This window comes from Chelonia mydas, chromosome 2, assembly GCF_015237465.2.
Source record: "Chelonia mydas isolate rCheMyd1 chromosome 2, rCheMyd1.pri.v2, whole genome shotgun sequence".
NCBI lineage: Eukaryota > Metazoa > Chordata > Testudines > Cheloniidae > Chelonia > Chelonia mydas.
The window spans coordinates 45,861,469-45,874,457 of NC_057850.1; the positions used below are offsets into that span (position 1 = coordinate 45,861,469).

The 12,989-nt window shown below is 40.6% G+C and overlaps 1 long non-coding RNA gene across 1 annotated transcript; it reads left to right on the top strand.

Moving 5' to 3' along the window:
- Positions 1-356: 356 nt before the first annotated feature.
- LOC122464431 lies at positions 357-10,084 on the top strand. The gene is made up of 2 exons (XR_006288448.1): positions 357-448; positions 9,711-10,084. It is a non-coding gene; the product is annotated as an uncharacterized LOC122464431 (long non-coding RNA).
- The last annotated feature ends 2,905 nt before the right edge of the window (positions 10,085-12,989 follow it).

Here is a 12,989-nt window from a genome sequence, read left to right on the forward strand (position 1 = left end):
GGAGATCACAAAGCATTGTACAAAGGAGGTCAGTGTCATTATCCCCATTTTGCAGATGAGAAAACTGAAACACAGAGGTGAAGTGACTTGTCCAAAATTACCCAGCAAGTCAGGACAGAGCAAGGAATAGCACACAGGTCTCCTGAGTCCCAGTTCAGTGCTTCATTCACTAGGCCACACTAAGTTAAACTCATTATTTCACTTTAATAAGATTGTGCCGAGACATAGGTTGTTTGGTTCAGATAAAATCAGTGAGCATTTCTTCCTATTGAACCTTCACCACAGCACAAGTTGAAGGTTTTTTTACAGTTTGAAAATGTGTGGATAACATTTTTTGTTACATTTCATTTTTGCAGAGTGCGACCCTTCAAAGGTCTATTTTGGATTTCAAAAAGAGACACATGAATCACCCTGAAAGAAACTTTCTGTTTCTCTCAAGCAAGAAGAGGTAAGAAGTGCCTGAGAACTCATTTTCATGTGACTGCCAGGCAACTTTTACAGGGACAAGGTGTTTGGATATTTCAGATATACAGTACGCACTATACAAGAGAGAAGGTAGGTGAGGCAATATATTTTATTGGACCAGCTTCTCTGTTTGTGGAAGGTGTGAGCTGTTAAGCTAAATAGAGTTCTTCTTCAGAAGACAGGAACCAGCTCTTGCACCTTACATGCTCCAGAAGGGACCACATCAAACAAAAAATCATCACATGCTACCACACATTGGGAAGAAAAAAAAATCAGGAAACTTAACTATAGAAAAATCCTGTAACAGCCATCTAATACAAATACAAAAAGTGGAACAACTCCACAACCAACAGAACTGCACTTGCAGGAGAAATCAAGACACCATACCCCCACCACATTGACACTACATGACACCTCAACTTTATCAAGAATACTCCTACCCAGAACTGAAGCATCTGTACTCTCCAAGGGACTGAACTTATGCCAGCAGAGAACCTGACAACATACTACCACATGGAGAACTAGAAGAATTCTTCCGCTGACTCTGTCTCAAGAAATTCTTTCATAATAAAGGTGACACCTCCCACAACCACTACATCCCCACCATCAGCCTTTAGAAAAAGAATAAACTATTTCCTTCCCCTGCAGTGGAGGAAACCACATATTGGATCATTACATCGATTGCTTTGGGAGGCCGGGGAAGGGGAGAAAATCGACTGAAATTCTCAAACATCACATCCACCACAATCTCTCTACCACTGAGAGGATAACTACACAGTCCCTGAAATCCAACCACTAGATAGTGATACAACCTGCAGACAAAGAGGGATGCTATCATAGTCCTTAATCAGGATAACTACGTCCAAAAGGCCAACAGACAACTCTCTGACACCTCCTTCTATAAAGGATTCAAAAAAGACCCCACATCACAGTTTACACAGGAACTTAAAGAAATTATCAAATCCTCCTCCAAACAACTCCAAGAAAAACTCTTCAGTCTCACCCCCCCAAACCCGCCCCAAGCATGTTCTACATGCTTCCCAAGATAAAAAAGAGAACCTAGGCAGACCCATCATATCTGGCCATGGCACTCTTACTGAAGGAATATCAGACTTCATAGAAACCATCCTTAAATCGCTCACCATACAAAGGGCCATCTTCCTTCAAGCCACTACTGACTTCCTCCAGATACTCCACAACACTGAAAACTTCACCCAGAACACCATCCATGACACCATGGACATCACCTCCCTATACACCAATATCCCTCACCATGACTGCATCACAGCCTACCTCCAAAAACATACAAGTTAATGCCAAATGCTCAGAAATCCACCCAACACACATCACCAAACTCACCCATTTCATCCTCACTCACCACAACTTCACACTTAGGCCTAGTCTACACTTAAAAATTAGATCAGTTTAACTATCTCAGTCAAGAGTATGAAAAATCCACACACCCCTGAGCAGCATAGTTAAGCCGACCTAAATACCCATGTAGACAGAATTCTGTTGACCTAGCTACCGCCTCTTGGGGAGGTGCATTACCTATGCTGACAAGAGAATCCCTCCCACTGATATAGGTAGTGTCTACACTGAAGCACTATAATGGTGCAGTGGTAGCCTTTTAAGTGTAGATAAGCCCTTAACAAACACTTTTCCCAAACCATGGGAACAGCCATGGGTATTAGAATAACTCCCCAATATGCCAACCTCTTTATGGGTCACCTCAAGGAAGAGCCTCTGGAAAAAAGCACCACAACAACACTGCAATAAATAAATAAATAAATTAGTATAAGTATCCAAGCTTTGCATGGGCTGAACCTCAGTCAGGAGGCTTTATTCTATTCCCAGTTCTGCCACTGACCTTGTACAAGTCACTTGACTGCTGTGTGCCTCAGTTTCCCCATAATTAAAATAGGAACATTTCTCTCGCATACAGGTATGTCAGTAAAAAGTGCTATAAGAGCTAAGTGTTGTTATTATTATTATTAATCTCTATACATTTTAAGGTTTGTCTTCCACTTGCTGTGGCAGGAATAGCCAGAAGGAAGGACATTCAGAGTGAAAGTTTACACTCTTCATTCTTCACTAGCTCAACTGTGGCTAGGCATACAGGGTCATCAGATCGGCATTGTAATATTGGGACAAATAGGTGAATAAGTACTGAGCCTCAGCAATATTATGCCACCATCACAATATTATGAAGTTAAAAATAAATTATTTAAATCAATTTTCCCCTTTCCAGTGATGCAGCTGCTTCAGTTATTAAAATTGAAGGAATTTTTGATGTGTAACTAGCTCTAACTATTAAGGCTGATCTGTTACTTTTGCATTTAATTCAGCAAGGACAAAGAAAGTAGACTAGTCAAGGTTCACTGCTGACTGCAGCACAATGTTGTATGCGTGCACCGGCACAATGCTGCACTATCTGGGTTCCAAATGCTGCAGTGGGGGACGATTAAATCCCAAAGCAAAAAAGCTTAATTGGAATTAAAAATAAAATTTTAGGCACATTTTTATTTACCGGCGATTTTGTAAAAACAAGGGTTTTCAAAAGCTAAAATCATCCCGTGACAGTGTCTTTTAAACATGGGGGACAGGTTACGTTTTACATACAAATTGAACAAGACAGAGGTGTAGATGGCAAAGGCTACTTTATAGGATTCCATTAATCTAAACCCTGAGCACAATAATTAACAGTGACAGATAATTATACTTGTTTGAATAAGACAGACTGTTTTATTGGTTAAATTTGTGTTGCTTGAGCAGCACGGTATATCACTGCTTCTTTTGTCTCTCTAACAGTTCATCAAAGCAATTAACCCCTGATTCTCTCTTGCTTAGCTTTCAATTTCAGTCCAGCCACTTTTATACTTAATGTTGGACAGTGGATCAGATGGCACAGTTTCAGAGTCCATTTTCTTGTTACCAGCCAAATCTGAGCCAGGTTATTCATGATTTGGAGACATTAAATGCACTTAATAAATTAAAGTTATGCCTTCCCTTTATCAGATACTGATTGAAGTAAGAAGACAATTATGCAGATCAGATCTGTTGAGTATTGTCTTGACTCATCCTTTTTAATGGAGTTAAGTGAACTCTTCATTTCAAGCAATTTCATATGTTAACCCTTAAATTTTTACCCACGTATCTTCTTTATAGAAAAAGAACTAAGTTTTATTTCATAAGTGTAAAATAACTATTTAATCACTATCCATTAAATTCCCCCAAGTGCAGAGGGCTTGTGAAAGATCTTCCGCACCACTTAAGCCTCATCATAAGACTTGCGTATATTTTCATTCCGGATGAAATATTTATTCATTTTATTTGGTTTCTACATCAGATAATCAGCAGCTATACCCTGTGTGTTGCAACTGAATAATGTTTGGGAGGCCTGTAGAGACTGTTAGGGCATGTGTTGCAAAAGGATGTGTAAGGTTAGACACCCTAACAGTAACATTGATACTTCTCAGTAATGTTGACTCCTTTTGTGCTGATTTGGACACTGAAGAACTGGAAGAAGATATACATTAAGTTACACCTTCTTCCAGCCCTTTAGCATGTATAAAAACTACCCACATAAGAGTCAGGTGACAAGGTACAGAGGTTTCTAAATACCTCACCTTACATATCACCTCTGGATTTGCCCTTTGCTGTCATCTGTGTTTACTGTTTGTTGCAGTAACAGTGATTGAGATTTTCAAATCAGGTTGGGGAATGTAACCACGCAGGGTTACTATTTTCAAAAGCAATTCCATGATTTAGGAGTAGAGTTGAACTATTTATCCAAAAAAATAAAAATAAAAAATGTAGCCTATTCACCAAAAAATGCACAGATTTGTCAAATAGTTTTAGCCCTAGTTTTTTCCAGGCTAGATTCACAGGGGGACTGCGATGGGGTGTACTCCCCACATTGACCCTGGCAGAGTAAATTAGGCCTAATTAAATGTCCAGGCTGCACCTGAAGGTGGAGCCAGGGCATGGGGATTGATTAATTAGACATGAGGCTCAGCTGGGCAGGGCCAGGCAGGGCCTATATAAGCTATATAAGCTGGCAACAGAAGGGGGCTGCAGAGAGGTAGGCTGCTGTCACCCCCTGAGATGATGGAATTGGGAGGCTGGTGAACCCAGAAGGGGGGCTAGCCAGGAAGGTAGGAGAAGGCTCCCGGGGAAAGCATCAAGGCAGGACAGTGTAGACCTTGGCTGCTGACTGGAGGGCCCCTGAGCTGGAACCCAGAGTAGAGGGAGGGCTCAGATTCCTCTACCAGCCACTGGGGCTGTGGTACAGGCCAGGCAGAGGATAGCAGACTGCCTGGGATGGTTTGTCTGGGAAAGACTTTGTTACATTACCCCAGAAAGGGGAATATGTGTGGTGACCCAGCTGGAGGGCAGAGTTACAAAGAAGAGGCCACAGTTTCTGGAGCGAGAGGTGCCGCAGGGTGAGAGGATTATGGGAAAAAGACCGCCAGAGGAGGGTGCAATGCCTGGCCAGAGCTAATCCCCAGGATGGCCAGCAGGAAGCCACCAGCAAGGAGTGAACCCCGTGATAGGGACTTAGGTGTATTCACAAAACAGGAGGAAGTGGTGGTGGGAGTGGCATTTTGGGTCAAATGAAATGTTTTGTTTGACCCCAAACTGACTTCTGATTTGCCAAGGATTCAAAAAAAAAAAAAAGATTTGGTTTGAGCCAAAACCAAGCATTTTTATTGATATTTCAGAATTGCCACCAAATTTAAAAAAATAGTTTTATTCTCATCTCTACTTAGGAATACATTGACTTTCAGTGGACTTGTGTTCTTCAGTCAATCCCAGCCACGTCTCCCATTAAGAGTTGTGTGGCTAAATCCCTTTGTCAGTTTTAAGGGGGGATAAAACTCATCATTCCTATACATTGAATGCCTTTCATCCAAAGAGATCCTAATGAATTTTACTAACATTACATACAAGTTTATGTCCACATTGATTACAATAAACAAGCTTCCTGTGTCATGCTAATGAATGGATTTCCAATAGGACAGTGCTTCTTATTACCATAGCATAAGAACAAAGGACTCACAGAATTTGAGGACTGGTGAAGAGAGACAGCTGATATTTATATAAGTGTGGACAGTTTCCCTCAGCTAACCAGTACTAAAAAAAAGTGTTCAGTTGTCTTTCAAGGCATATTCAGAATGTGTTGGAGTGAAATCCTGCTTCCTTAACTGGGTTGGGTTGTACCTGTACCAGTAAGTCACATCTACATAAGCCACTGTTCTCTCTGTGTGGGGCAGACATAAAAAACAACCACCCAGGTGATGTTTTGAATGAGGAGACAGGATCTGAAGATTTAGCCATTCTCTGAACCACTCCCTTTAGGGCCAATCTAAGATGTTTTGTAAGCAATATTCAATATAATTTTGCAAAATGTTGCAGTTATTTGGAAGGAATTTTTGTCATTTTATTGAATTAATATCACAACAAATACAACAAGCCATCCGGTTTTGGTAGCAAAACTGGCACCCCTAATGCATTGCCTTTTTGCTATTTTGCAGAAATGTACAAAAATGTGCTAGTTTCAAATTATGCTTAACACTTGTGCAACAGCATTTGCACCACTAGCCAAGATAACTGCAACTGCACAGTTTAAACAGAGGGAAGACAAAGCCCATTAGCCAAAATATTAATAAAAACAGAAATTGACTACTATTTTGCTAGCAATAGATCAGCCCAGTAATCAGGTTTCAACATGAATGTTTTCCGGGAAGGGAAGAATCCCATTTATAATTGCAATTTAAGTTAAATCAAGAAAGATCCATGACAGAGCAAAAGAATAAATACAAAATTACAAACAGCTACAGAATGGAAACAGTGTAATTATAGATGATTTATGTCCAACTGGGGTTGAGGAAATGAACCGGGGATTTAGGAGGGTCATTGCTTATTCTGCCATTTGCAATTTGAATAAATGAGATAGACAGTATGTCCAATTATAAACTTGTTAGTTTGCTGAAGATACATAATTTGGTGGCACCTTGAACTTAGAGCAAATTGCAAAGAAAATGGAAAAAAGAATGAAATATGCTTGGTAACTGGCCAAACACTCAAAGTTAAAGTTATGTTGATAAATGAAAAGCACTGCTAATTGTTCTATGAACACACAGAATACAATTATAAACCTAATGAGAACAAATTATGGTAAGAAGATACTGAACATTTTGAAATAGTACCAGCAGCACAGAATTGTCTATAAGGACGCATGCAGTGTCAAGTAAACAAAATACTGAGGTAGAAGAACACAAATACAAGATTAGCGTCATGGGTCAAGTTTCTGGGCCTTATTCTGATCTATGCTGCACTGGTGTAAATCCTGACTTATTCTACTGGAATCCACTAAAGTAAACACACTCCACAATGCTCATTGTGGACTACTGCATAAATCCTTTCATGATACCACTGCCATCAAACAAGGGGAAAAACTACCGAGGTCACATTGAATTAACTTGTAATTTACCTCGGGCACCAGGATCTATAAACCAGAAATTCAGTGTTTGCAGTGTTAATTCTATGAAGTCAATTCCACTAGCAGTCACATATAAAAGTACAGCTAAGGTCCTGATCCTACAGAGGCATGAGCTTAACTTTATGTTCTGTGGGTAGTCCCATTGACTTCAAAGGGATTAACCTGATATCACAAAATATCTTTGAGAGCAGGAGCTAAATAGGATTCAGAATAGGATTAGACATTGTAATGCTTCAAGGTATAAGACAGCCACCACTGACTGGAGGAGTTAGGAAGAAATTTTGACTATAGGCAGGTTATTCCAGCATTGTGCATTGTACTTTTTTCTGATGTATCTGGTACTTTCCACTATCAAAGATAGGATAGGAAACAAGAGGGACCTTTGGGCTGCATCTCCACTATTATAACACATCCAATATTCCTATCAACACTAGATTTAATAAATAGTGGTTTTGTGAAGTCTAAAAAAGGGACCCGCACCCTGCTGTTCCCATTGACTACAAAGAGAGTGGTTGGGGGCTGAGCATGTTTGTGGAAATCGGGCCATTTCATTTAGATTCTTAAATTGGAGTGGAGCTTTATTGAAAAGCAGGCCACTTGTGGAGTTCCCTAAATCCCTGTAAGCATTGACCTTTTTGAACGTCTGGCCCTGAAGTGTTAGAATTCTGCAGTTAGATTACAGTAAAAACTGCCTTCACGACTGTCATAAATATAAAGGAAAGGGTAACCACCTTTCTGTATAGAGTGCTATAAAATCCCTCCTGGCCAGAGGCAAGACCCTTTCACCTGTAAAGGGTTAAGAAGCTAAGGTAACCTCGCTGGCAACCTGACCCAAAATGACCAATGAGGGGACAAGATACTTTCAAATCTGGAGGGGGGGGGAAACAAAGGGTTCAGTCTATCTGTGTGATGCTTTTGCCGAGAACAGATCAGAAATGGAAGCCTTCCAACTCCTATTAAATTAGTAAGTAATCTAGCTAGAAAATGCATTCGATTTTCTTTTGTTTAATGGCTGGTAAAATAAGCTGTGCTGGATGGAATGTATATTCCTGTTTTTGTGACTTTTTGTAATTTAAGGTTTTGCCTAGAGGGATTCTCTATGTTTTGAATCTGATTACCCTGTAAGGTATTTACCATCCTGATTTTACAGAGGTGATTCTTTTACCTTTTCTTTAATTAAAATAATTCTTTTAAGAACCTGATTGATTTTCCATTGTTCTTAAGATCCAAGGGTTTGGGTCTGTGTTTACCTGCACCAATTGGTGAGGATTATTATCAAGCCTTCCTCAGGAAAGGGGGTGTAGGGCTTGGGGGGGATATTTTGGGGGAAGATGTCTCCAAGTGGGCTCTTTCCCTGTTCTTTGTTTAAAATGCTTGGTGGTGGCAGCATATAGTTCAAGGACAAGGCAAAGTTTGTACCTTGGGGAAGTTTTTAACCTAAGCTGGTAAGAATAAGCTTAGGGGGTCTTTCATGCAGGTCCCCACATCTGTCCCTAGAGTTCAGAGTGGGGAAGGAACCTTGACAGCGACCACATCTGAAGAGAGACCACCTGTCACAAGCTACTACTTGCAGAGGGCACGGAACATTTTCCCTCTATAATTTAAATGTGAAGAGCGACAACCTATCATCTGTGACCAGCAACCACATTTTCTTACTCCCATCCATAAAAACCTGTAGCAGAAACCCAACTTCCTTACTTCTGCACTACTGCTGGTGGCAGTGTTACCTTCGAAGCTGGGGGCCTGGTCAGCAGCCACCGCACTCTGGTGTGCAAACCTTTGAAGAGAGACTACCTCTTAGAAGCGATCACTTTTGCTAACTCCATGAGTGGTGGCTCTTGGCAGGTTCTACGCATATGCTGTTGAAATCTATTTTCAAAGCTTGGTAGAAGGCAGTTATATTCCCTGTGGATATATTAGTGATGTATGTTTTTGAAACAAGTATTGTTTTCTAATTGTTTTTGTACAACATTAATTACTGTTTGTTGATATTGTATGGGTCAGAAGAAAGATTTTTACTGTAATGTCTAAAAAGCATTTTCACAATTACCAATTTTAAAGAAAGCCTAGGAACAGTATAATTTAAACATATTCAGCTAAGGGAAGTCAAGGGCCTTGTACTGGGGATCAGTGGGGATCCTCCCCCAAAAGAATTTTTGCAGCTCTGTCATTTGTCGTCCTCTGGTGCATTTGTAACCCACGTGCCTAATAAGGGGATATCGCTAAGAGATCTATTGGGGAGTGGGTACGAATGCGTTGTCTGGGTCATTGTTGCTAGGCAGATACACAGTTAGCTTTCTATACGTAGATGTTTCTGGGATTGGGTTTTGGGTATGCTCAATAGTTTTGGGCATGCTCAATAGTTTCCCTGTTGCTGGACTCAGACTCCATGAAGGCAGCTGGTTTGCAAAAGGCCATGTGCACTGTGTGGGTTCGGAGAAGCTGAGCCCCAGGAACAGAAAGGAGGCTGTTTTCCCTAACTCTGAATCATTTTGCAGTAGGTTAGTGATATTGTTAACCCTCCAACGGGGACACCCTGACAATGTTAAGTATAGAAAGTGAAAATTGGGAGGGAAAAAAATGTTTTAATTCTATACTTTGAATGTTTGATTTTAACCAAACTGTTTTAGTTCAATTGTGTCAACTAGTATGATTCACCAACTCTTCTTTTATTTAAATGTGATGATGGGGAAAGTCATTTATATTTTGATATTCTCAGTTATGTGTTTTCTTGTAACAGGGCTTTTAAAAATCTATATACTGAATGGAATGATTTCAGCAGAGGAGGAGGAAGAGTCTGCATGGATTCCAGCTGAAAATTTCTACGAGCAGGTGGAAGGAAGATGTTGCTTTTGAGTCATCAGACTGTATAGATTTGGTGATCAAAGACTCTAACTGAGACTCAGGTGAACACAGCCTAAGTTTTTGGGAACTCCGAGTTTCTTCTCACTGTGTTTCTGTGGGGACTGATTTGCTTAGATTATTTTTTTAATTTATGTTTATGTATAACTGTGAAAATAATGTATGTAGCTTATAAAGTAGTCATGTTACATTGTATAAATTAAGTTGTTGTTTATTATGTTTCTTTATAATAAGATTTTGTCAAGCTGGTAAGATTTAAGTTAATTCCTTTTGTTCTTTTGAACCTGGTTGGGGAGGTTGACCCCTGTGCAGTCCTTGCTGAAAATCCTCAGTGACTGAAATCTAGGTCTCCATGTGCTTTTCTATGGGAATTGGGTTTTTAGCACTGCAGAAGGGCAATGAAGTAAACTCTAGCCCAGCTAAAGGGTGAACATTCAAAACTCCCCTGCTCTTCACGGGATCTAAGGCATGCTCTGTCCTCTTAAAAAAATGTTTTTCTTATCCACCCTCAAAACTCCACTTCCACCCCAAAATTCCTTTTAATCTTCTTCTCCCCCACAAAAAAATCATTCAAGATGTCATCTTTCTTTCCCCTCACTTCAACAATAAAGCAATTTCTCAGTCTTTACTCCCATCCAGGCCCACAAATTCTATATTACTTTCCTCCACAATTCCACCCTATTTCTCCCCTTCAACGCAAGGCCATGTCTCATTGTATCCAGCCTTCTTATGTTCACTGCATCCACCAACTCCATATGTGCTTTTGTTTTGTTCCTCCCTAGTACTATCTGTTGGTCTCTGGATACTCACCCCAACATTTCCATGCTTATCTAAGGCAGTAGTTTTCAAAATTTTTGATTCTGCAAGATCTGTCTCTCATAGCCCCCATGCTTTACCAATACTCTAATCTCCTAAAGCTTGGTTCCCAAAATTGCTCATTCTGGGTAACTCCAAGGAGGAGTCTATGGAAGCTACTTGCTTAAGGGCTAGTAGAGTGTAAGAGGTTTATTTATGTTCTTTAAGTTGATGAAATGCATTAAGGCACAAATGAATAATTTTAAAGCACATAGCCATAGCCTTTAATAGCTTATACAAAGTAGCTGATCAGCTGTGTAATGTGTGTTAATTTTTATCAAATGATATTCAACCATGGTGATAATTCTGTGTTAATCTCTGCATTTGTTAATACTAGGCTTTGGTGGAGGGAGCCAAAAATATCACTTTGTAATGTAATCCAATAGGACTTTACCTAGAGGACTGGAACTGTACACATGCTTGCCAGTTCAGAGTAGCTATGTTCTCAGCTATCCTGAAGCAGTGTATGGAATCACACCAAGAGCAAATAAAAGGGAGTTAGGTTCTCGACAATAGTCACTGAATCTGGAATCAGTGATATTTCTAAGATATACTAACACTGGAGCTGCTTTCACACTTCAGGTGCCATTCTGTGCACACAATGTATAGGAACATTTTTTTCATTATTATTATTTACATAAGGACAACAATGATTTCAGTGTAACAAAAAGGCAGTAAGTCACCATCTGAGTTTAAAATTTAGGTAGAAAACAGATTCAGGGCTAGGTTTTGCCTTATGCAGCTGCACAAGAATGGGAAGGGAGTAGTAAGGAATCTCCCATACCCTACTGTGTGATTTGCAAAAGGGTGGCCCAGAATAACAGGCACTTTAGGGAAGCACTCATTTAAAATCTCTTGGTAGTTAAAAGAAAAGGAGTACTTGTGGCACCTTAGAGACTAACCAATTTATTTGAGCATGAGCTTTCGTGAGCTACAGCTCACTTCTGTGGAAACTGCAGAAGACATTATATACACAGAGACCATGAAACAATACCTCCTCCCACCCCACCCTCCTGCTGGTAATAGCTTATCTAAAGTGATCATCAAGTTGGGCCATTTCCAGCACAAATCCAGGTTTTCTCACCCTCCGCCCCCCCCCCCCCCCACACAAACTCACTCTCCTGCTGGTAATAGCTCATCCAAAGTGACCACTCTCTTTACAATGTGTATGATATTCAAGGTGGGCCATTTCCAGCACAAATCCAGGTTTTCTCACCCCCCCACCCCCCTCCAAAAACCACACACACAAATCATGTTTTGGAGACAGCTTGGGACTGGGAATGTGTTGGAGTCACCCTGCAGGTAGTAATCAAAGCTGTTGGAAGCCAAAGTGTGGCTGGTGTGTCACTAACTGACTGCTGGGGTCACTGTTGCTGGACCAAGGCTGTGGCTCTACACAGACATGAAGGGTGTGTCCTGCATGCTGATTGGGAGCAGCCCATGTAGAGAGCTACAACAGCAAAGCCTTGTGAGGCACCCAAGATTGCAGGGCAGATGGTGACAACACTTCACTGGACTGGATTACCCCAGAATGTGATCCACATTTTTCCCCATTCATTGCTCGTCTGGCCATATCTACCCCACTGATTATTTTACATATTAATAACTGATATCACCAGTTTGTCAAAGGTGAAATGCCTTTTCCATCTATTTATTTCCCTTTTTCTTTCAAGGGGTGAACTTGCTCAGAGACGCTGGGCTCAAGGCCAGAAGTGTAGGGGCAAATTAACCATTGGTGGAGTTACACCAGTGATTATCTGATCCCTTAAAGACATTAAAGGTTCTATCTCCTTTAACTTATGAATGCATGTCTCCTCCACTGAATTTTAATCTGGCTATTTCATAATTGCCCAGACCTGGCTATAAAACCGGTTTCTTCCAGACTCTTTTAGTCCTCCACTCACACAAGTTTCCCACAACAAGCTTGCTCTCATTCCTCTTAACTCATTCCAAACACACTTTCTGCACCTAATAGATGAACATTATATCTGAGTATTTTTAGTTCACATTCATCTGCCTCCACTCAATCCTTCTTTCCTATCCTTCAGACTCCTGAACTACTTTTTAATATGGACAACCTGGAGAGTGCTGCAGAGAACACGTTCCCAGCTGCCAAAAACCTGTCAGCCGAACAATGACTTCTCCATTCTGATGGTGGTGTATGTGGCTTATTTCCTAACCTTAGTATGCAATGGATTTGTAAATAGAGAGAATGTCACCTTCCTGCTGCAAAGGCAGTGGCCATTTTGTGTTCAGATGTAGCCTTTTGCCTAGGAGACACACACACTTTGTCTCATGGAGA